Below are 24,226 nucleotides of genomic sequence, written 5' to 3' on the forward strand. Positions count from 1 at the left end.
AAAAAAAAAATCAGGAAATAAAATATTTTTCCTTATTTGATGAAAACAAGTTCCAGCGTTATCTTCTCAAAGAAATATTTGATTAACTTATGAATAACAGTATAAATTCTACTTTCCTTTCTATTCTAAATTTTCCTAAAAGATTTTGGTAATAGGTCTTTCTTACCCACACATATGCACAAAGATGTTGTAAATAAAAACACATTTCTGGCGATGCATTTTAATGAATCTTACAAAACATTTGAGTAATAATCTATAGACATGAAGAACTTTGGTACTTAAAGATGAATAAATGTATTAATGATTCAGATTAAAACTTGATGATATGCATTATCTATGAGTACAAACATTAAAAATGAACATTTTATAGTATATTGAAATCAACATTGTAAATCAATATAAATAAACAGGTGTTAGATTTTATATAAGCCCCCACATGGAAATTGGATTTAAAAATTAAAAGAATATGATGGGAAAAAATGAAATAAATCACAAAATGAAATAAAATACAGAATTAGAAAATCTCAACTTATAATCAGTACAAGAAGAAGAACTTAAAACAACAACAACAACAAAAAGCTTCATGAGGGCAGTTAAAAAAAAAAAAAAGCAGAGAAACTAGTTCCATGTCAGTGATAGACCTAGTAATAGGCAAAGTAAAAAACGGATTTAAAGAATTTGCAGAGATAACTTTGGGGAAAAAATAATAAATGAGGCAGCAAAAGTATCATTTGTTTCATAGGGAGCTGAATATTCCAATTTCAGTTATGACATTACAGTGTCAGCATTCCATTGCACAGTATTTCGATATTATATTACATTGTTTTGTATCATAACAACATAAAACGAATTTAACCATTTTCAGTGCCCTCTTTCCCGGGCCTTTGACTTGCTCACTATAATTGGAGGAGACTCGCAGGAAGGACGTGCTTAGAACCAAATTTCCAGGAATTCCTCCCAGCCCCTTTCTGCCATATATCACAAACACCTCCTTTTGGGACCTCAATTTAAATAAGTACCCCATATCTGCTTACTCGTCTAGTGTGCAAACCCTTTATATCCAAGGTTTGCCAGCTGTGTTATATACCAGGTGAATGTGAGTTGTTTCCTCATATACCCAAAATCTCAGAAAAATCTGTACATGCACGCAGACCCAGTGTGTGTGTGTGTGTGTGTGTGTGCGCACACGCGTGCACTTCACACCTAAGACAATAGCAAGTCCTGACAACCCTCCCTCTGCTCAGAAACCTTAAAAGGCCTCCTACCTCCCTGCATACCAGACACTGGGACTGCAGCTAAAGGGAAATTTTCTGCCCCTTATGCTTTATGGCAAAGATAGCCTGTTAAACAGACCTTAGTCTTGCGAGGCATTATAACACAGCCTGATATTAAGGTCACTGACCTCAAACTGGGATGTCTGAGAAAGGCTTCCCAGAGGTCAGATTGAAGGTGNCCCCCCCCCCCCCCCCCCCCCCCCCCCCGTGACTGGAAGTGCCTTAGGCACAGGTAAAATGTCTTATTTGTTTTTGCATAACTCTACAGGTTCAATTAACGCTTTACAAACAGAAGGTATTGAGTTGAAGATTAAGAGCCTATGTAGACAGAATAAAAACATAGAAGAAAAGTACTTTAAAGCAGCGAAAGATGGGTCAGTCCTACAAAATTCTAAGATTCAAAGATGGAGAAGAATTCCGGTTAATACACTATAATGATGGAGAACACACTGATGGTTAGCAGAGGGCAGGTGGGGGGGTGCAATAGGAGATGGGGATTGAGGAGGGCACTTGTGATGAGCAGCGGCCGTGGTGTGGAAGTGTTGAATCACTGTATTGTACACCTGAAACTAATACTACACTGGATGCTAACTAACTGGAACTTACATGAAAACTTTAAGACAAACAAACACATAAAATGTAACTGGTATTCAATTATTTTGTGAGAAATGATGCTGCTTCCTCTGAATTTCGATAGTGCTGGAATAGGCATTATCTGGAAGGTGGACTCTGGTCCCAGACTTGGATTCGGGTACGTCGCAGCATGCTCTCATTCTGCGACCTAGGGGTACCTTGCCACTGCTTCTAGTCATCACCTCCTGAATCCAATCTTGGTTCCTTTGAGACAAACCCCCATCCACTGTTTTTTGTTGGAGAGGTTTGCTCTCTGCTTCTCCCAAGGACTTGAACGTAAGACCTCCTTTTGCTTTCATTCCAGCCAGTGCTCTAGCTTCGTCTGGCTGGTGAACCCAGAAATCTCAGGATCGCCTTTCAAAGTCAGCTACTGGCAGCTTCAGTCAGGCGAAGCTTTGGTCCCTTCGTCCCAAGAGAAAAAGAAAACTCTGCAAATATAAATTCAGGAAGAGCGTACTATTCGAAGAGTATTGATATATTAACGTCAATGGCTGTTTTAATTTCAAAACATGTTCTCATTTTACCCAGTGCCTGACACATTGCTTGGTACTAATAAATCTACAGTGAAGATCAGGGTTTCTGAGTTATTTCAGGAAAGGCTCAAGGCATCTCCGAATGTAAACAATTGTAATTATTCTAATACCTGGTTAGCCACCTCCTGGATCCTGCCTAATCACGCATATTTATTGCAGACTCAACGTGTGTCTGGATCTTCTCTTTGTCCATTCCCGTTACGCTAGACAGTGAACACTCTCGATGTCTCTTCTTAATCATTTTTTTTGCCCAATTATTATACTTCAGGACTTTTAAAATGTGATTTTACGGTTACAGAGAGCTAAATCATAGTCAAATGGTGGGGGGGGGGATTAGTATTTAGAAGCCAGAAGAACCTTAATGTTTGATCCAGTATCAACACATTGCAGAAAAATTTTCTTGTCCATTAGTTCATTTCAGCAAAAATGATAGATAATATTATCATTGTCTGATTATCCGTACACAGCTTGGTGACATTTCTGGCTCTCCAGTTGTCTGATCTTAATGCTTTTCTTTCTATGAAGATATTCTTTACTACGTAACTGCCTTTGGGATAATTTTCAACTATCAAGCCTATCAAGCCCATCTAGGATCTCTGTGTGTGTGTGTCTCCGTCTCTCTGTAGACAGAGAGAGAGATGTTGGCTTTAATTATTTCCATTATTTCTCCCAGAAATAAATAGCATAGGCATTGTTCCTAAAATCAAGTAGCAGGCCTCAGATGGCCTAATGATCTGGCTACACTCTCCATTTGGATGGACAACTGTCAGTTGGTGCCCACTAACAGAGTACTAGCTGGAGAAACAAGAGCTGTTTACTGCCAAGGGATAGGCACTAGACAGCATCTTTCTATGCAATCAATTTTTCTTGGCTTAGAAAAATGAACTGAGTCTAGGGGCACCTGGGTGGCTCAGTTGTTAAGCGTCTGTCTTCAACTCAGGGCATGATCCCAGAGTCCTGGGATCAAGCCCCGCATCAGGCTCCTCTGCTGTGAGCCTGCTTCTTCCTCTCCCACTCCCCCCTGCTTGTGTTCCCTCTCTCACTGCTGTCTCTCTCTCTGTCAAATAAATAAATAAAATCTTAAAAAAAAAAAAAAGAAAAAGAAAAATGAACTGAGTCTAGAAGCCAAATAAATTTCTAATTATTGATAATAAACCCAAAAAAATGATCTGCAACAATGTTTAAAGAAATAGACACCCTATTATGGGCACAATCAGGTATTTTGCATAGGAAACTTCAAATTTATTGATTGGTGCTTTTTTTCTTGTCTTAAGTATATAATGAGGTCAAATGTTTTCTTAAGGAAATACATCTTTTGGGGTATACATGTGCTTCTGGATGGGCTGTGCGGGGGGCCAGGAACTCTGTCAGGGGTTCTGCATATGTCACCTCATTTTGCTCTGTCTCATCTCCACAACAGCACTCTAAAAGAGGTGTTGAAGACTGAACTGTGTCCCCCCCAAAAGTCATAAGCCGAAGCCTTAATCTCCTAAGTGGCTGTATTTGGAGAGGGGGCCTTTCGGGAGGTAACTGAGGTGAAATAAGATCATAAAGGTGGGGTCCTGATCGCATAGGACTGGTGTCCTTATAAGAGGAAGGAGAAACACCAGAGATCTTTCTCCGTATATGCATAGAAGAAAGGTGACATGATGATGTAGTGAGAAGGAGGCCATGTGCAAGCCAGGAAAGTAGGCCTCACCAGAAACCAACCTTGATCTTGGACTTCCAGCCTCCAGAACTGTGAGAAAGTAAATTTCTGTTATTTAAACCACTCAGCATGTGGTATTTTGTTTGTGGCAGCCCAAACAGACGAGTGCAAGAAGTATCAGCCTCGTTAGCAGAAGAGGAGACCAAAAGGCAAAGACATTGAATGAGCAACATGAGATTGAAGAACTCAGATAGGGACTTCAGTGTGCCTGAAGTCAAAGCCTGAATTTTTTTCATCACACAGGCTTTCCGTATGAGCAGTCAGTCTTGCCCCATTGAAATCCTTACTCCAGGGAGAAATTGGGGCTTTCAACAGCTTTTTGGTCCATGCACTGTGGCTCAGGCATCATGAAGACCTAGGCTCCCTGTGGACACACAGCTCCACCATCCATCTCTTCACTCACAGTTGGCACAGAACACTGAGATCATCCATTTTAACCCCTTCACTATGCAGACAAGGCGGGGGAAGTTAAGGTCATGGAATTAGGTCAGTGGCTATCCTTTTCCAACTAGGATGAGACCTTGCCCAAAAGTGTTTGGTACTCAATAGCTCAGAAATGCTGTAATACGCATTTTTATAAAACACTAAAAATTAGTTATTAAGTCATCTGGCAGGATTCCAACTCTATAACAGCCTGCTTTTGACACAAAATTCTGGCCAAATCATTTTTCTTGAAACATAAAACACATGTGAGCAGATCACAACCAGGCTTTTCACGTAGACATGTCTCTGTAACACGTGCTCAGCAGGATCCAACATGGGATCTGCTACCTAGTTAAGAAACAGTGCATCAACGGCAAGTTCAGTGTCCCAGGGAGTAATAACGGGGAAGTACCCCAGTTCAGCAGGAGTGCAGATTAACTGCTGTTTATAGCATTTCTCTCCCTTGGAATCACATATCAGAGAAAGTTACTTTGAAATGCACTGTAGCCTATTTTTAACAGCCAGGCAAAGGGAGAAAACATCATATGCAGGACTCATTTTAAATAATTTTGGGGGGAATGTACCACAAGCTCTTTAAAAACTTTCTTGCAGGAATAGTTTTTGTTTGAGGATGAATTGAAAAAAAAATCTAATGAAAAGAGAGAAACTGTTTGGCAAACTGCGAGCAGCTTAGAGCAGCCCCTCCACCTCCCGCCCAGGCAAGGAAGTGAGACATAGCCCCACCTGCTGCAGAGAGTGTCTTCTGACCTGCCTGACCAGAAGGGCTGGTGAAAGCTGCATAGCCCAGCCGTGCTTGTGCTGAAAGAAAGGAAGACAGAGCCAATAGTTTGCAAAGCAAATCAGTGGCCCTGTGTGACCAAGAAACTTGGGGTGCAGGTCAGCTTAAGACAATAAACAAAGAGCTTTATCGGTTTTAGAGTTGCCTTTTTCACTGTGTCTGGGCAGGGCATTTAAATTATAGCCCTACTTATTCCTAAATATAGCCCTCAGTCTGTTCAACCGGGGAATCCACATAGGAAGCTACACACCCCGTGCAACAGTCCTACATACAGTGGCCTTTGAGCAGAGAGCACAGCTTATAACTAGCCCCAGCTGCAGAGCAAAACCAGTGGCCTCACCTGACCAGAGAATTCAAGTCCACAAACAGTAAGCTGTACAGGCCCTGAGTCCTGTCCTGTTGCCTTGCCAAGGGAGGGAAGCTAATTTTAGTAGGGAATATAGTCTTCAGTCCCATGCCTCTAGTAAGCCTGACAGAGAATCCAAGGTACCATGAAGCCCATCCTTCAGCTTCACTTGGATAGGGAAACAAGCCAGCAATCCCATCCAACTGTTGTCAGCCAGTAACATACCCCCATACCATCTTCAGAGCTCAAAGTTGCCTTACTCCAAAATAGACCATAATAGCAGGTCCCACCTGTCCAAGGGTATTACCAGCAGACACACCCAGAAACCCAAACTAAGCTGACTAGTGGAGAATTATTTCTGCCAAGGCAAACCTGTAAAGTCTGGAAGAGGAGCCCCATTACTCAAATGCGCAGATACCAGTATAAGGAGTCAAGGATTATGAAAAAGCAGGTAAATATGACACCACCAAAGGAAACTAATAAGGCTCCAATAACTGACTGTAAAGAAATGGAGACCTATGAACTGTCTGGCAAAGAACTGGGAATAATCCTCTTAAGGAAGTTTAGTGAACTACCAGAAAACAGACAGATAACTCAATGAAATTAGGAAAATAATGCATAAACAAAAATTTTTTCAACAAGAAAGCAGCCAAAAAAAAAAAAATCGTAGAGTTGAAAATGTAATAACTGAACTGTAAAATTCAACAGAGAGTTTCAAAGGTAGACTTAACCATGCAGAAGAAAGAATCAGTAACCTGGAGGATAGGACATTAGAAATTATCCAATCAGAGGAACAAAAATAGAAAAGAATGAAAAAGAGTGAAGAAAGCCTACTGGATTATGGGACTCAATAAAAAGAAAAATACTCACATTATAGGAATTGCAGAGGAAGAAGAGAAAAGGGATAGAAAGCATATTTAAAGCAGTAATGACTGAGAATTTCTTGAAGCTGGGGAGAGAAAGGGACATCCAGACCCATGAGGCCCAAAAGACCAAAAATAGGTTGAACCCAAATAGGGCTACACTGAGACAAATTATAATTAAATTGTCAAAGGTCAAAGACAAAGAAAGAATTTTAAGAGCAGCAAGAGATAAGAGAGAAGTTACATAAAGGGAGCCCGCCTAAGGCTACTGGTGGATTTCTCAACAGAAATTTTTCAGCCAAGGAGAGAATGGGATGACATATTCAAAGTATTGGAAGAAAATAACTATCAACCAAGAATTCTATACCTGGTGAAGTTGTCATTTAGAAATGAAGGAGGAATAAAGACTTTCCCAAGCAAACAAAAGCTGAGAACCAGACCTACCTTACAAGAAATGCGAAACGGAGTTCTTTAAGTGGAAGAAAAATGCTAATTATCATCATAAATATGCAAAGAAGTAGCATAAATCTTGCTGAAAATGGCAAATAGTTGTAGATTCTGTAATATGGTAATAGTGGTACATAACTTACAACTCTAATTTAAAAGTTTTTTTAAAGGGTATCACAAAAATAACCATAACTACGATAATCTGGTATTAGTTATGTAATATAAAAAAATATGTATATTGGAACAGCAATAACCTAAAATTTGAGACAAAGAAGAAGAAAAAGTATAAAATGTACTAATTTTATTGAAGTTAATTTGTTACCAGCTAAAAATAGGGTGTTACAAGTTTGATGTATTTTTGTAAGCCTCATGGTAACCACAAGGAAACATCTTGTGGGAATTACACAAAAGAACATGATAGAGAAGTCAAAGCATACTGAAAAAGACATCAAAACACACCAAAAAAGATAGGAGGAAAAGAAACAATGGATTTACAAAACAACCAGAAAACAACAAAATGGCAATAGCAAGTCCTTATCAATCAATAAATGCTTTAAACATAAAAGACTTAAATTCTCTAATCCAAAGACATAGAATTGCATAATGAATAATAAAATCAGATACAACATATGCTGCCTACAAAAGATTCACTTTAGCTTTAAAGATACATGTAGACTGAGAGTGAAGGAATGGAAAAAGATATTTCAAGTAAATGGTGACCAAAAGGGGGGGGGGGAACAGAAGTAGCTCCACTTATATCATACAAAATAGACTTTGAACTAAAGATGGTAAGAGAGACATAGACAGTCAACATATAATGATAAAGCATCAATACATCAAGAAGATATAACAATTATAAACATTTATGCATGCAGCATTGGAGCATTTAAATATATAAAGGAAAAACTAACAGGCTAAGAGAAATAAACAGTAATATGATAATAGAGGAATTTAATACCCCACTCTGAACAATGAATAAATCATCCAGACAGAGAATCAATAAGGAAACAATGGATTTGAACAACACTATAGACCAAATGACCTAACAAACAGATAAAAACATTTTATCTGACAAGAGCAGAATAGACATTCTTCTCAAGCATTCATGGAACGTCTTCCAGGGTAGACCTAGGTAGGCCACAAAACATGTCTTAGTAAAATCAAGAAGATAGAAATCATACCAAGTATTTTCTCTGACCACAGTGGTTTAAAACTAGAAATCAATAACAAGAGAAATACTGGAAAATCCACAAACACATGGGAATTAAACAACACTCTTCTGAACAACAAATGGATCAAAAAGAAATGAAAAGAGAAATGAAAAAGTTTCTAGGCACAAGCGAAAATGGAAACACAACGTAGCAGAACTTACGGGGTGCAGCAAAAGCAACTCTAACAGGGGAAGTGAATAGCAAAAAAATGCCTGCACTAAGAAGCAAGAATAACCCAAATAAACAATGTAACTTTGTCTTAAGGAACTAGAAAAAGAGGAACAATCTGAGCGAAAAGTTAGCAGAAGAAAGGAAATAATTAAGATTGGAGCAGAAATAAATGAGAAAACAGAAAAACAATAGAAAAAATTAACAAAACTAAGAATTCATTCTTTGGAAAGATAAACAAAATTGACAAACTCCTAGTTAGATGAAGAAAAAAAAAGAATATCTAAATCAACAAAATTATTAATGAAAAAGAAGACGTTAAAGTGGCTATCACAGTAATAGAAAGGATCGTCAGAGGCTACTATGAACAACTATACACCAACAAACCGGGCAACCTTGAAGAAATGGAAAAATTCTTAGGAACATACAACATGCCAAGACTGAATCAGGATAAAATAGAAAATCTGAATAGACCAATTGTTAATATGAAGATTGAATCAGTAATTAAAAATCTCCCAATGAAGAAAAGCTGAGGACCAGATTTCTTCACTGACGAAGTTTACAAAATATTTAAAGATGAATTAACATCAGTCCTTCTAAACTCTTAAAAAATTGAAGAGGAGGAAACACTTCCAAACTCATTCACAAGGCCAGCATTACCCTGATACCAGCACCAGAAAAGGACACCACTAGAAAATAAAAGTACAGACCAATATCCCTGATGAATATAGAAATGAAAATTCTCAGTAAAATACTAGCAAACAACATTCAGCAGCACATTAGACGGATCATTCACCATCCCCCAAGAGGGATTTATTCCTAGGATGCAAGGATGATTCAACATGCACAAATCAAACAATGTGATACAGCACATTAATGGAATGAAAGAAAAGAATCATATGACCATCTCAATAGATGGAGAAAAATCTTTTGACAAAATTCAACATCCATGCATGATAAAAACTCTTAACAAATTAGGCATGGAAGGAACATATCTCAACATAATAAAGGCCATATGACAACCCACAGCTAACATTGCAGCTAGTGATGAAAGGTTCAAACTTTCCTCTAAGATTAGGAAGAAGAGGAGGGTCATCTATTCAACATAATACTGGAAGTCCTACTTAGAGCAGTCAGGTGAGAAAAAGAAATAAAAGGTATCAGAATTGGAAAGGGAGAAGCAAAAATTTCTCTATTTGCCAATGACATGGTGTTATATATAGAAAATACTACTCAACCAAAAAAATTGTTAGATAAAAAATTGTTAGATATAATCAATGAATTCATTAAATTTGCAGGATACAAAATTATCATGCAAGAATCAGTAGCATTTTTGTACACTAACAATGAAATTTCTGAAAAATAAATAAATAAATAATTCTGTTTATACTTGGCTTCAAAGAGTCTACTTGTACCTCCCCCTCTACTCCTCCCCCCACTCATACTCTCTATCTATCTCTAAAATAAATAAATAAAACCTTTTAAAAGAGTGAAAAGCAACCTACAGAATGGGAAAAAATATTTGCAAACCATATATCTGGTAAGGGGTTAACATCCAAAACATTAAAAAAAACCCTCATAAAACTCAATAGCAAAAAACAAATAACCCAATTAAAAAATGGGCAAAGGACCTAAGTAGACATGTCTCCAAAGAAGATAGGTATATAAAAGGTCAACAGATACATGAAAAGATGTTCCACATCGCTAGTCATTAGGAAGATGTGATGTGAAACCACAATGAAGCATCACCTCATGCCTGTTAGAATGGCCATCATCAAAGAGACAAGAGATGACAAATGCTGGCACGGATGCATGCTGTAGGTGGGATTATAAATTGGTACAGACAGTATGGAAAACATTATAGAGAATCTTCAAAAAATTAAAAATAGAGCTACCATATGATCTATGGGACTATGCTCAAAGGTAACAAAAATACTAATTCAAAAAGACATCTGCACCCCCATATTCACAGCAACGTATTGACAATAGTCAACATGTGGAAATGACCTAAGTGTCCATTGCTGTATAAATGCATAAAGAAGTTGTGGTATATAGGGGTGCCTGGGTGGCTCAGTCAGTTAAGCGACTGACTCTTGATTTCAGCTCAGGTCATGACCTCAGGGTTGTGAGATCGAGCCCCATCAGCCTCCATGCGAAGCACGAGTCTGCTTGGATTTTCTCCCTCCCTCTCCCTCTGCTCCTGCCCCCTACTCTCTCTCTCTGTCTCTAAAATAAATAAATAAATAAATAAATAAATAAAGATTTTTTTTAAAAAAAGTTTTTATATATATTGCAATATTATCCAGCCATAAAAAAATCCAGAAATCCCACCACTTGTGATGAAATGGATGGATCTCAAGATCATTAGGCTAAGTGAAATAAGTCAGACAGAGAAGGACAAATACAGTACGATCTCATATGTGGAATCTAAAACAAACAAACAACTCATAGAAAAAGAGATCAGACTTGTAGTTACCAGAAGCGGAGGGTGGTGATTGGGGGAATTGGAGGAAGGGAGTCGAAAGGTACAAGTTTCCAGTTACGAAATAAATACGTGCTAGGGATATAACGTACAGCATGATGACTACGGCTAACACTGCCCTACAATATACGGGAGAGTGAGAGAGTAAATCCTGAGAGTTCTCATCACAAAGATAATTTCTTCCTTTCGTTCTTTTCATCTTTTTTTTTTTTTTTTGTATCTATATGAGAGGATGGATGTTAGCATAACCTACTGTGGTCATCATTTCATAATACGCAGAAATCAAGCCATCACGTTATATGCCTTAAACTTACACAGTGATGACTTATGCAATTATTTCTTAGTGAAACTGGAAGAAGAAAATTTTTAAAAAAAGAAAAGAAAAGAAAGAAAAGAAAAGAAAAGAAAAAAGAAAAGAAAAAAAAATCTGTACCGAAAAACATGAATGAAATTGTTGTGGTTCTTTATGCAAGAAGAAATCAGTAGAAACTATAATATTAGAGGATGGAGAGAAGACTCAGAAATCCCCAGGATTTACAAGTGAGGGAGGCAGATCTTCAGAAAGCTTCAGAAAGAACATTCAGTAGAAACGAGTGCAGGGCAGAAAGCGAGAGGTGAATGTGTTGGCTCCGTTCCAGTTAAGGCTTTGTCAAACTTCATGTCCAGATTATTATGGTGCACTAAAGCCACAAGTCCCAATGCCCACAGGTTATGTTACAAGATTAAATGGGGCCTGCTCCGGCCAACTCCACACCACACAGCTGAGCCCCCATCCATTGCTGCCTTGCAAGAATGCAGGCCCTGTGTTGCCAGATGCTCGGTTATTTTAGAAACCATACAAATTTAGATTTTGATGTAAAAAATCCTTTCATAAATGTGTACAGCTATTTTTTTAAATGTTCAAATGCCATGTGGTCAAAGACCTATCTGTAGGTGAAATTAACTCTCAGATCTCTAATTTCTTCTGTCCTCCTTTGTGGTCTCCCTGACTCCCTCCTGATCCAAGTCATCAGACTCAGACTCTAAAAATCTATTCTCTTCCTTTGTACCATTTCCCTAAACAAGACTCCCCTCCCTCATTACCTTTATGGTGAATTTTAAATGTTTCAGCCTTACACTCAAGTTTCTCTGTATAGTTTCCCTAGTCTCATTCAATGAAGTTTTCACCCTGCATTTCCCAATGGGAACCTGGGATCCCAATTGGAAGTTGTGTGTATTCCCCCCCGCAAGTGAGATTTGTTCATTACTGCAGTCTTACCTTAGTACTTGGTGTATCCTCTTTTTCCTTATTATTTCTTTATAATCAGTTCCCTACAGATCGTCTGATCCTTCAAGACCTCACTCACACCGCTGGGCTCCCTTTCCTGACTAAGCTCTTCCTCCTCAATTACTCTCGCATGAAACCTCCCACCTAGCTCTACTCAGCCCGTACCTCATACAATTTTTGGTGTTTTACGGCTGCCTCTCCCACTCAACCTGGAGATTCTAACTCAGCAGTAAGCAAACCTCTTCTGTAAAGAGCCAAATAGTAAATATTTTTTTCATTTTGTGAGCCATGTGATTTCTGCTGCAACTCCCCAGCTCTGCTGTTGTGGTAGGAAAGCAGCCATAGACAAGATGTACATAAATAGGTGTGACTGTATTCCCATAAAGCTTTGTTTACAAAAACAGGCAACTAGCTTTGGCCTGAGGTCCAGTTTGCCAAGCCCTTATCTACCTAGACAAGAACTGTGTCTTAGTCGTGTTGTTATATAACAGATACTTAATAAATGTTTGTTAGAGAGTAAATCCTTCAAAACTCAAGTCAGGTTTACTTCTTTTATAGTCTTTCCTTGCCACTCAAGGACACGGCAATATTTTTCACTTCTGAACCTCTGCAAGTACTTGTTATCCAGATACTTCATGTGACTGTCACGATCGCTGTGTGATAGTCACTTAATGCTGCTATGATGAGTGAGGGTTGATCTATATTATTTCTAGGGTCCTTTGTTCTAAAATTCTGAGTCAATCCATCATCTTGTACTGCCACCTACTTGTGTATTTTTGTCTTTTTTTCTCCCTCACATAAATTATAAGCTTCTAGAGAATAAGACCTTATCCAATTGTTCTTAGGATTGCTAAAATGCCTAATATGGTGCTCTTGTCACTGTTCATTCATTTATTCATTCAACACATATTTTTAGACCAGTACGGTATGTGGTGCAGACACAAAATTAAGCAGAATGGAAAGAGTCCTTGTTCCCATCGAAGTCAAAGTCTAGTGAACTAATGATTGCATGATCATAACTAAGATAAATGCTCTAAAACAAAGTGCATGGCTTTATAACGATATTTCATAAAGAAATTGAACAAATCCTGGGGTAGAGGCAGAATGAAGGGCAGGGAAGTCTTCCCTGGGGAAGTCATGCTTGAGTCAGGACTCCCTTATTCAGACAATAGTTAGTCAGTGCCTATTATGTGTCAGGCACTATTTGAAGCACTTGGAATGCAGTAGTGATCTCAACAGATGGAAGTCCCTGCCTTCTTCGAGCTTGTTTTCTAGTGGGATCTGAGGAATGAATAAAAATTAGATAGAATGGAAAGAAGGTTTGGAAAATATTCCAGAAAGAAGGAACAGCATGAACAAAGATGCTGGGTGGGAGGGAACATGGCACATCCCGGGAACTGCTGGGCAGCGCAGCTATAACTCAGAGAGACACAGCTACAGAGGTAGACAGAGGCCGGCTGAGGTGAAGTCTCCTAGGTAATATGATCATATCATTTATTCTCTAAACCGAACACTCTTGAGAGTAACAGAGGCATTCTTCATCATTACAACAAGCAAAAACTGGTATCAGTCCAGCCAACTGGGAGGTATTGATATCCTACTTGTAGGTCACATAAAGATTTTTACATGACCACAATACAGTGTTGTTGTTGTTGTTGTTGTTGTTTTAAAAAATCACTTGACTCCTGTGAATAACTGATTTGAGGAGGAACTGTATCACCGTGGGGAGGCCAGTTGCTATGTCACTGCAGAAACCCAAGCAATAGGTGAGTGCGGCTGGAGCTAGGCAGTGAGTAGCAGTGAGAATGGAGAGGAATCAACTCTGTAGGTGTTAAGGAGGCAACTTTGACAAGACTTGGTTGATATTCATTACTTGTTGTAGAAACGAATGGAGGAAAAGGTGGTGGTGAGGAGGAACTGGAAAGTTGTATTAGAAAGAGATTGAGAAGGTGTGGTCCATATGTGCAATGGAATATTACTCAGCCATCAAAAAGAAGGATTACCCAACATTTGCAGCAACATGGGTGGCACTGGAGGAGATAATGCTAAGCAAAATAAGTCAAGCAGAGAAAGACAGTTATCATATGGTTTCACTTATTTATGGAACATAAGAAGTAGGAAGATCGATAGGAGAAGAAAGGGAAGAAGAAAGGGGAGGGGGTAAACAGAAGGGGGAATGAACCATGACAGACTATGGACTCTGGGAAACAAACTGAGGTCTTCAGAGGGGAGGGGGGTGGGGGACTGGAATAGGCCAGTGATAGGTATTAAGGAGGGCACGTATTGCATGGTGCACTGGGTGTTATACTCAAGAAATGAATCATGGAACTTTACATCAAAAACTAGGGATGTACTGTAAGATGACTAACATAATATAATAAGAAAATATTATTTTTTAAAAAAAGGAAGAGATTGAAGCACTGAGACCTACTCTTGGCATCAGCATCTAAGTCCCCAGGGAGTGTTACAAACACTGATCCCGATGAATCTGGAGATTGTGGGGAGCACCCCCACTTCCATTAGTGATTATTAGAGTATCACTGAGGCTTTGATACTGGAGATAAATGGATAGAGCTAAGTGTTCCCACTGGACGATAAGTACCCATGTGTGCTTTCATCACAATTGCAGACTGAGTTCATGTTCTTTGAAGAAGACTGGAGGCCTTGGCAACTTCTGTGGCTCAAGACAAAGACTGAAGAGCAAGGCTAAGGATGTGGAGTGTGGTTTAGTACTGAAGGTTCAATACTGGGTGCGAGAAGTCTAGAGTCAAGAGTAAAATGTAATAGGAAATGACAACGGGACCAGCAAATAAGAGAGCCCAAGCCGTGATATGTGGACATCGATGTTTTGGAGGCATTTAGCTGAAATACTCAACCAAAGCTATATTTGGAAGCTGCGCTTAATACATAATTCAAAAGCCACCTTAACTCATTGCAGTTTTAAATGAGATGTTGAAATGGTTGTCCGTTAATAGTGCAGAATGACTCTTCATGAGTCATTTCTCTGGCCAGTGTGGAGAGAATTCTGTTCAGTTCTCTGAGAGCTTTCAGTCAATCTGATTGCATCTGACCAGGGAGGCCTCGGTAAAGATGTCACTTCCACCCTCTACCCTCAGGCACAGTCAGGGAGGAAAGCAAAAGAAATTTGAGTGACCAGGGCTCTCAACAGAAGGTCAAGAGTCCTTTACCCCTTGCTTCCCAGGCTTTGTGTTACTTCATTCTTAACCAATTATTTTATTCTGTTACCGAGGAGTGCCCATTTACAAAACCATTCCATGTGATATATCCCCTTATCTTTCCATGCAAAAAATACTGAAGGATGGGGCGCCTGGGTGGCACAGCGGTTAAGCGTCTGCCTTCAGCTCAGGGCGTGATCCCAGCATTATGGGATCGAGCCCCACATCAGGCTCCTCCGCTATGAGCCTGCTTCTTCCTCTCCCACTCCCCCTGCTTGTGTTCCCTCTCTCGCTGGCTGTCTCTATCTCTGTCGAATAAATAAAAAAAATCTTTAAAAAAAAATACTGAAGAAAAAAAATTCTCTATAAGCTTGAATAGTATTTACGTGTGCATGTGCTGTTCTTGTTCTTCCAATATCCTGATCATGTCGCACCTCTGGAAAACCCCACTTTAAAACTCTCTTGAAATAGAGATGTGACAGTAGTTCCACCTGAGACCACATGTGAAATTCAGATTGAGGCTGTAAAATGTTGTACCTTGACTGTTCTCAAAATCAAAATATTCAAGTACACAGCCATTTGAAAAGATGTTAAGAAATAGACTTTAAAACACTGGAAGATGTTCATGAGAAATTATTAAATCAAATACTAGATTATGAAAGAATATGCTCAATATGATTAAATTTTTAGTCTTCAAAGAGGTATGGAGAAGGGATGGAAGACTATACCATAAAATCCTAAAAGCAGTCACGTCTGGGGAGTGACATTAGTAACAATTTTTATTCTCCTCTTTTGGATTACCGGTATCATCTAAATTTCTTACAGTTGTGCACTACTTGTGTTACAAGAAAACATGAAACTTAAGATATAGCACTTGATATTCATAAATAGGCATGGGAGCCTCACCATAATGCCGTCCAGTAGGTGAAACAGGACTATTAGAAGGCCAACTTCGTGTAATGACTAAGAACACTGACTCCAACGTTGGGCTGCCTTGCATTGGCACCTTTGGTAATTTAATTAACCTCACGGTCCCTCAGGTGTCCCATTTATAAAACAGGGATCCTAATAGTTGCTAACTCAAGAGTCGTTACCCAAATAGATGAAAAACGTGCTTATAAATTCTTCGTATTTAGAAAGCTCCCAGTAAACATTAGTTAACCTCACTAGTACTTAAAAGTTATATTCATTTTGAATGGTGTCAGAACGGTTCTACAGTGGCGCGTTATATTTTTTGGACAAAAAGTAATTTAAAGAAGGCAGGCTCTAGGGAAGACTGATGCCAAGCACGTTGTAAAAGAAGTGGTTTATGGGAATTGTTAGCCAGAGGGACTGACATTCCTTGCCCCTCGCATGCAATTATCTCTGAGCCTTCTCGATACTTTTAAGCAGTCCTGGCTGCCCACAGACTTTTGATCTGTCCAGGGCAGCAATTTCAGCACTCGACCCGGAAAGCATACCTGTTCCATGCCTGACTCTTGAAGGTCACTCTACACTGAACCAGGGCCTCTATTTCTGGACTGTCCTTGATGCCTTCAAGGATGGTAATTGACAAAAACAAAGCCTTACTGGCTCTGTCATTTTTGCTGGAATGAAAGTTTGGGGTAAATCTGTATTTGTGGAAACATAATTCCATGTTTTTTTAGGGCTGTGTTCAAAAACGAATGTATTCACTGAACGTTTGCAAAGCACAGTTAGATAATTTCCCCCTTTCGTTATCTGACTGAAAAAGTGTGGGAGGTGCATCTGAGTTGAGCTGGTCCAGCAAATCTTGTCTTTGACCTCCAGTGAAATATGCAGCAGTTACTGGCCAATCTTACTTCCAAGGGCTCCTGAATGCCACACACTCAACAGCTGGATGTCGACAGCCACCAAATATAGAACAATTGGATGGGAATGTGATATTCTGTGGTTTTCTACGCCAAGGGCACACAGGAACCTATGTTTTTCAAGAAATTCTAAAGCATAAACATGCCCACGAATATGCGGTGCTCAACCTACTTCATTCTGACTAAACTTAATGGACTCTATTATGGTGAATTTTATGCGGATTTTGTGCAATCGAGAAAAAAAGTTCTACCTCTTGACAACGTAATATACTAGACCCGTTCTCTTTTTTGAGATGTCAAATATCTACTTTATTATAGTGAGAAAGTGACAGTCAATTTAAATCAAAATTTATGAAGAACATTAGGAGCTGGAAGGACTTTGGCTAATCACTGTAATGTCCCCAACAAATGGTAAATGAAAGCATAAGGAAATTGAGTTAACACAAGTTAAAAGTTCACATACTTATGGAATCATATTAGAAGACCTACAACTTAATTAAATTATCTGAAACTGCTCATTTAGCATCTATTGTACTAGTGAACATTTATGCAATTTTACTGTTAGATATATATTAAGTAATAAGTTTGGATTGGGTCAAATTGGGAGAACCCTAATGAGGCAGAACGGGGAAAGTTTAATCCATCATGAAACATCATTCTGAATCTTTATATTGAATATTATTAGGCAGAGATTTCCCTAGTTAGCTGGTTACTCTCTTATATCTATCATTCTGACATTTTGAATAATTGAAAATTCAAACAAGAATTTTGTACATGAAAAAAAAGAATCTGATGGAGAAGAAATGTGTTATTGATCACCTAATCTTTTATTTTTTTTAAGTCTCGTATTTGCTTTATTAACCATAGAAGTTCAAGAAGTGGTGAGTGTGTGCAGTTTAAAAATTAAAGCCATCGTTAACAGATTTTACACTGACAATAATTTGCTAAGATGCAAAAGACAGAGAGCTACATATAAAATCACATAATTAATATTTGATGCTCAATTCTGAATTCATTGTAGGCTGGTAAATTCTTTTGTTGTGGTTTTTAGAAATATTTTTTGGAGTGCAATTGACATGATGTTTCAGGTGTAGGACATAAAGATTCCACAACTCTATATGTTTTGCTAGGCTCCCCACAAGTGTAGCTGCCATCTGTCACCATGCAATGCTGTTAACGATTCTTAAATCCAAGGTACTATGGTGTAGAATTGTTACTTTCAAAATACTTTCAATACACAGTGCAGGGTATTCAATAATGGAATAGATGTGTGTTTCTTTCTTGTATGGCTACTAACTTAACTTTGTTGAGAAGAGTAGAAAGCCTTCATTACTGAGGTTTACCACAAATTACATGTGTATGGCTTTTTCTGAGGAGACTCGCAGTAAACCCAGAATGCCAAGGCAGCTGGAAAGCTTGTGCGCAATTGAAAAAAATGTGACCTTTAATTCCATCTTTCGTAAACAATTTAGATGGAGAACTGTAAATTTTTTTTTGAGTCATAAAACCTTTGGAAAAATTCTGCCATTTTTTTTCTTTTCTGATGCAACTGTAGGTAAAGAATAAATTAATTGCCATAATACTTGGTAACGTATACATGCTCACGCGAAGAAATGAATAAGAAAAAATTTGGTCTCCCGCAGACTTGTTTCTAGCTGCTTACTGGGGGAAAAAAATAAGCTGCCTCCTCTCCACTGCATTTAGAGAATTAATTCTCATATGAAATGAAAGGTCCCGTCCAATCCTATTTCACGGTAGCTTTGAGTACTTGACTGTACCAAGCAAAGGGCATTATTTGATTGCTCACTGTTGACATCGTTTTACACTAGAAGGTGGCAATTGTTTTAATAATCACACTAACAAATCTGTTTTGCCTTCAGATTAGATTTTTAGAGGTAGCGTTCATTTGGTTCTTGTCAAGAAGATGCCTTTTAAAAGTAGTGTTCAGTTGTAGGCTTATTTTTTAAGATCGTTGTTTCGCTCCCATTAACTGGCTAAAAATATTGTACCTCTTTTAGGATAATGAAAGCTGCAAAATGTCTGTATTTATCCTTATTAAACCTTGCTTTTTTCACCTGAAACAATTAAAAGAATGCCACTTAAGGTGATAACCGTAGTGAAGTGATAGGGTGATAAAGTTAAGTACAGAGTAGCATTAATAACATGAAGAATGCGCGGAATTTCTCACAAGGAAAACTGGTGAAGAATTTCTTCAGTTGACCATGGTATCTGTGAAGGGTAGTGTACTAATAAGATTTATGTCAATACACAATGAAAAATCGTTCACATATAAATCACACGGCATTCATGTCTAACTTACGTTGCAAGGTGGCAAAATCCCATAAATTCCTCAATTAAAACTGAGTGGAAGATAAAAGCCTTCTCGAAGCTCAGCGGCTCACAAAAAGCCTATCGGCCTCCTTCCCGGTTGGACAGAATGCACAGAAGCATCCAAAATACCAATACACTGTAACTGCCTGAAGATTTATCTCTTAAGACAATTTTCCAAAATCTGTCATCTGAACACTGCTGTCCATAGCGAGGGAAGAAGAGGACGGGGTAGAGAACCATAGGCTCTGTGAAACCACAGCATTCTTTCCAGATGGTCTTTTTCCCCGGCTTAGGTTACCTACATGACAAAAGGACAGGAGGCCAGGGGTGAGCACTCCTTTTTTGTAAAACTGAGAACTCCAGACATTTGTCATCCAGAAAAAATGCCTGCCTCTCAGCAGGATGGATTTTGTAAAATTTTTCTCACTGCCTTTCTCTAATTGGGCTTCCTCGACTTTTCACACATCCGTTCCCCACAAACCCACAAAAGCCAAAGTTCTCCCACACCTAGTCACCCGTGGCAGGCCCATAAATCACGTGGAATTGCAAGGAATTTTTTTCACATTATGCAATTAACGCCTATAATGTAGAAAAACATTTTATAATACATAACATATTAAAGCAATAGGAAATAGCATGTCAGATTGCTCATTAGTAAATTCTAATAATGACTAACATAAAAATGTAACTATCTATTAATATTTTTTCCTCAATTTACATTTAAGAGAAAAATATTGCACTGTCTTTTAGTATCCGTGCAATAACCGTGTAGGAATTTATTATACCAAAATGATCTGGCATGCCTAAACTAGCGTGAGCAATATGAAAATTTAAAGACAGCTGAATGCCCATTCTTTAATTTTACTAAAATAATGAAAAACATATATTATTTGCGCTTCCAAAACATGTAAATACTAATTCAAATGAAGCATCTATTTTGCCCATATATATTGCATTTTTCTACTTAGTATTAAAAACCATTTCTCTTTTTATGCTTTGTTTGCTTTTATCGCCTAAAAGTAAAAAAAAAAAATATGAATCTTGAAAACCATCCCTCAATCCTTTCTAACTTCTCTCATATTTAGTAAACTTTTCTCTTGAACTTCGAGGAATTACTCTAAATTGAAATGTGTAATCTAAATAATAGCATAAATTTGAATAGCATAAGTGGCTTCTAAATAGTCGTTCTTCCTTCCATATGGGTTGGCATCAAAAGTTAAGGCGGTTGAGGGGCACCTGGCTGGCTCAGTCAGTAGAGCATGTGACTTAATCTCAGGGTCCTGAGTTCAAGCCCCAAGCTGGGTGCAGAGCCTACTTAAAAAAAAAAAAAAAGCAAAAAAAAAAAAGTGTTAAGGTGGTTGGGGGGTTTGTTTATTTGCAGAGAAACATACAGATGTAAATATTAAACTATTAAAATGAGACGTAAAGCAAGAATTGTCTTTGGCCTGACCCTGGCTCGGGCGTCCCACAGAAGCCGGCTCCAGAGTCACATAGAGACTGTGACACACCCAGAGAGGACATCTCCCAGACGCCACACACACACACACACACACACACACACACACACACCCTCAGGGCCCCAACCCTGCAGGACACTAGAAAGACACCATTACCCAAGGATTAACATTTGCAAATTTTAAAAATCTCTTAATATTAAAAAAAAAAGAAGAAGGGGGGAGAAAAATTTGCTACCTTCATGTCTCTTCTTCCGTCTACCTGCAGTCACACATGGCCTTTATTTTTTTTTTTAAGATTTTATTTATTTATTTGACAGAGAGAGACCCAGTGAGAGGGAACACAAGCAGGGGGAGTGCGAGAGGAAGAAGCAGGCTCCTAGCAGAGCAGGGAGCCCGATGTGGGGCTCAATCCCAGGACCCTGGGATCACGCCCTGAGCCAAAGGCAGCCGCTTAGGGACTGAGCCACCCAGGCGCCCCACGCGTAGCCTTTAATACTGCGTGAGACAACAACAAAGCAGCTCTGGCTGAGGAAGAAAACTGGAAAGATCTGAAATATATTCATTAGTTGTCTTTCAAAATCATTTTATCTGCTTTTTATAGGATGGTGTTTTCTCTTAGTTTTGGTTATTGGGTTTTTGTTTTATCTTGGGGGTTTTTTTGTTTGTTTGGTTGGTTGGTTGGGTTTTTTTTTTTTTCTGGCATCAACTAGGTTTGAATGTGCTGTTGAGTAAGGAAGATTGAGTGGTAGATTACAGGTAAGACACAGCAATAAACTGCAGTAGAATTAGGTTATAGTTGCAAAAACCTTCTTTCTCTCTTGTTTTGTTTTGGGTCTGAGCACTCTCAGAGATAAAATGGATCTCTAAATCACAAACTATGGCTCTGGGGAATTTAAGAAACCTCTTCTAAATATAAAGACTACTGCACTGAAAGGCGGAAGGTCTTGGAAGTTAACAACTTGGCCAGTTACTCACTGAGTATTTGTGAACAAGTCATACAACCTCTGTGGGCCTTGGTTCTTTATTTCTAAGATCATTTTAATATGTAAGTGAATATTTTGAGTTCTACCAAAGTGAATTTGGTCCAAGGAAAAAATATAATACATCTTTTTTCTTTAACTTGTGTTTCACAAAGAAATTCGGGACAGATTGCTAACCTGTCATAGATAAAGTCGAGAATCCTCTCAGTTGGTCACTCAAACACATTCCAGATTTCCACATGCCTGCAGGCCAATCGTGTTCATGGGCTACAGGATTATAATTCCTATCATTGAATTCAAAGAATACAAATGAAAATGTACTAAATTTTTAAAATGCTTATTTTATACTGATTTAAGAAATTAGTCCTGTAAACTAAGTCTGTTTTCATTTAAGGATATTGTGGGTCAACACATGGAAAAATCATTTAAAATTTAAATAAATACACTTTGGGGGAAACACACAAAACCATGACCATCACCTACTCCTAACCAAAGGGAAATTCCTCTTCATTGGATAAAAATGAAGGCCCATGATAGAATATGAGACCATTTGGTGCCTGATGCCAATGAATATATGATAAGGAAGCCTCAGAACTATTTTTTTGTATTAAGCTTTTAGGCTATGCTATGCCAACATGCACTGGTTGAAGAAAAGCATTAATATTAATGAAGGATGGAAGTCTGAGATTCAGTTACTCTCATTCCTGACCCCCACCTTACTTCCTTTCATGCTAAATGCATTAGTATAGATGGATCGACATTAATAAACAAGAAGGACAAAAGAGCGCTCCATTCAGGGACAGTTTTACCTGACCCTTGGTCCACTTTGCCCATCCATGGCCACAAGATGTTTGACCTATTCAATGTCATTTATTTATTGATTTATTTCTTCTATGTACTTTAAGCCAGTGTTTCCCTAGGTACCTCACACTTCGTATACTTAAAAATGTATTAAAAAGTTAAAATCTCTGATGGGGAATGCTTCAAAAATAAATTGAGAAAAGAGCCTGCCATTCATCTCTGTAACCCTCGGGAGCCTTATATACAGTTTTGCATAGTACATTTGCACAGTAGGTGCTCCATAAATGCTCACTGAATGGAACTGAACTGAATTGCATTGTCAGATTCTGAACCATTTCACATGATCTTACTAGCTCCTTTCTATCCCCCTGTAGTTATAGACACATACCTGAAGATATATATGTATATACACATTTCTAAAAATAATTTTACGCCCGCAAGTCCGGACAAAACATAGAGTGAATTTTTCTATGATGGGTTGATGTTGAACACTTTAAACCTTATATGTACAAATGACTTTTGTTATGAATATGAAAATAACCATAGAGTTTTCTGAGTCAGGTTTAAGCTACAACTCTATCTTATAGTTGGAAGGGAACGTATAGATCATCTGACTTTATGGTTTTCAAAGGGTATTCCTTGTCACCTAGAGGTTTCTTCAAGTACCTCAAGGACCACCAAGGGGCAAGAAGGCAGATAAAAATCAACTGACAATCAACTAGGACACTCACATTGACCTGCACTCCCTGCTAGTCACAACAGTTTGCAAGAGGCTAATGCCTAGTGAGACTTCATTGACTGTTTAAAAACTGTGATGGTCTCATGCTGCAAAACACAAAATTTTTCTGCTCCTTAACCCTATGGCTGCTAAAATATATATACAATCATTCGGTTACTTCCAGATGCTAGGATACTGGTTTTACTTCATTCCGTGATGTCCAAAATACAAAATTTTGCTAAATTTATAATTACACCCTTCAATTTGATACTACTTGTACGTGAGATTTTATTTTCATAAGTCAGTATTACATTTATTTGTCTAGTGTCATGCTCCTTATTAAGAGTTTTTAGCAAAGCTACCAAATATAAACCATATATAGTATATATACATATATATAAGCCATATATAATACTAGCTATAAGTACCTTTGAGAAAAAAATAGCTTATTACTTCATAGTCAAATTTAATACTTTTAATGTGCTATTGTATTTATAAAGGCAATTTGACTCAGTCTATCTGTTACTGGTTACAACAAAAAAAATCATTTTCATTATTAACCAACTGAAATCTCATTAATAAGATTTTCAGTATTTGAAGAATTATTTATTTGATGGTCAAGTTCATGCTTTTAAACTCAGAAATGCTCAATGACAACAAACTTTAAATTCTTTATATAATATCTTAGGCTAATTCACCTTTACCTAATGATTGCTCAAGGTGACTGGTCCCTTTATTTTAAAGACAGTGAACAAATACTTTTAAATAAAGCACTACCCC

The 24,226-nt window shown here is 38.1% G+C and overlaps 1 long non-coding RNA gene across 1 annotated transcript in view; it reads right to left on the reverse strand.

Annotated features, from left to right (window-relative positions):
• The window catches only part of LOC117797078, a 30,447-nt gene that overhangs the window by 4,461 nt on the left and 1,760 nt on the right, over window positions 1-24,226 (reverse strand). The window lies entirely within an intron of this gene.

The sequence above is a fragment of the Ailuropoda melanoleuca genome, chromosome 18 (genome assembly GCF_002007445.2).
Source record: "Ailuropoda melanoleuca isolate Jingjing chromosome 18, ASM200744v2, whole genome shotgun sequence".
NCBI classification, from domain to species: domain Eukaryota; kingdom Metazoa; phylum Chordata; class Mammalia; order Carnivora; family Ursidae; genus Ailuropoda; species Ailuropoda melanoleuca.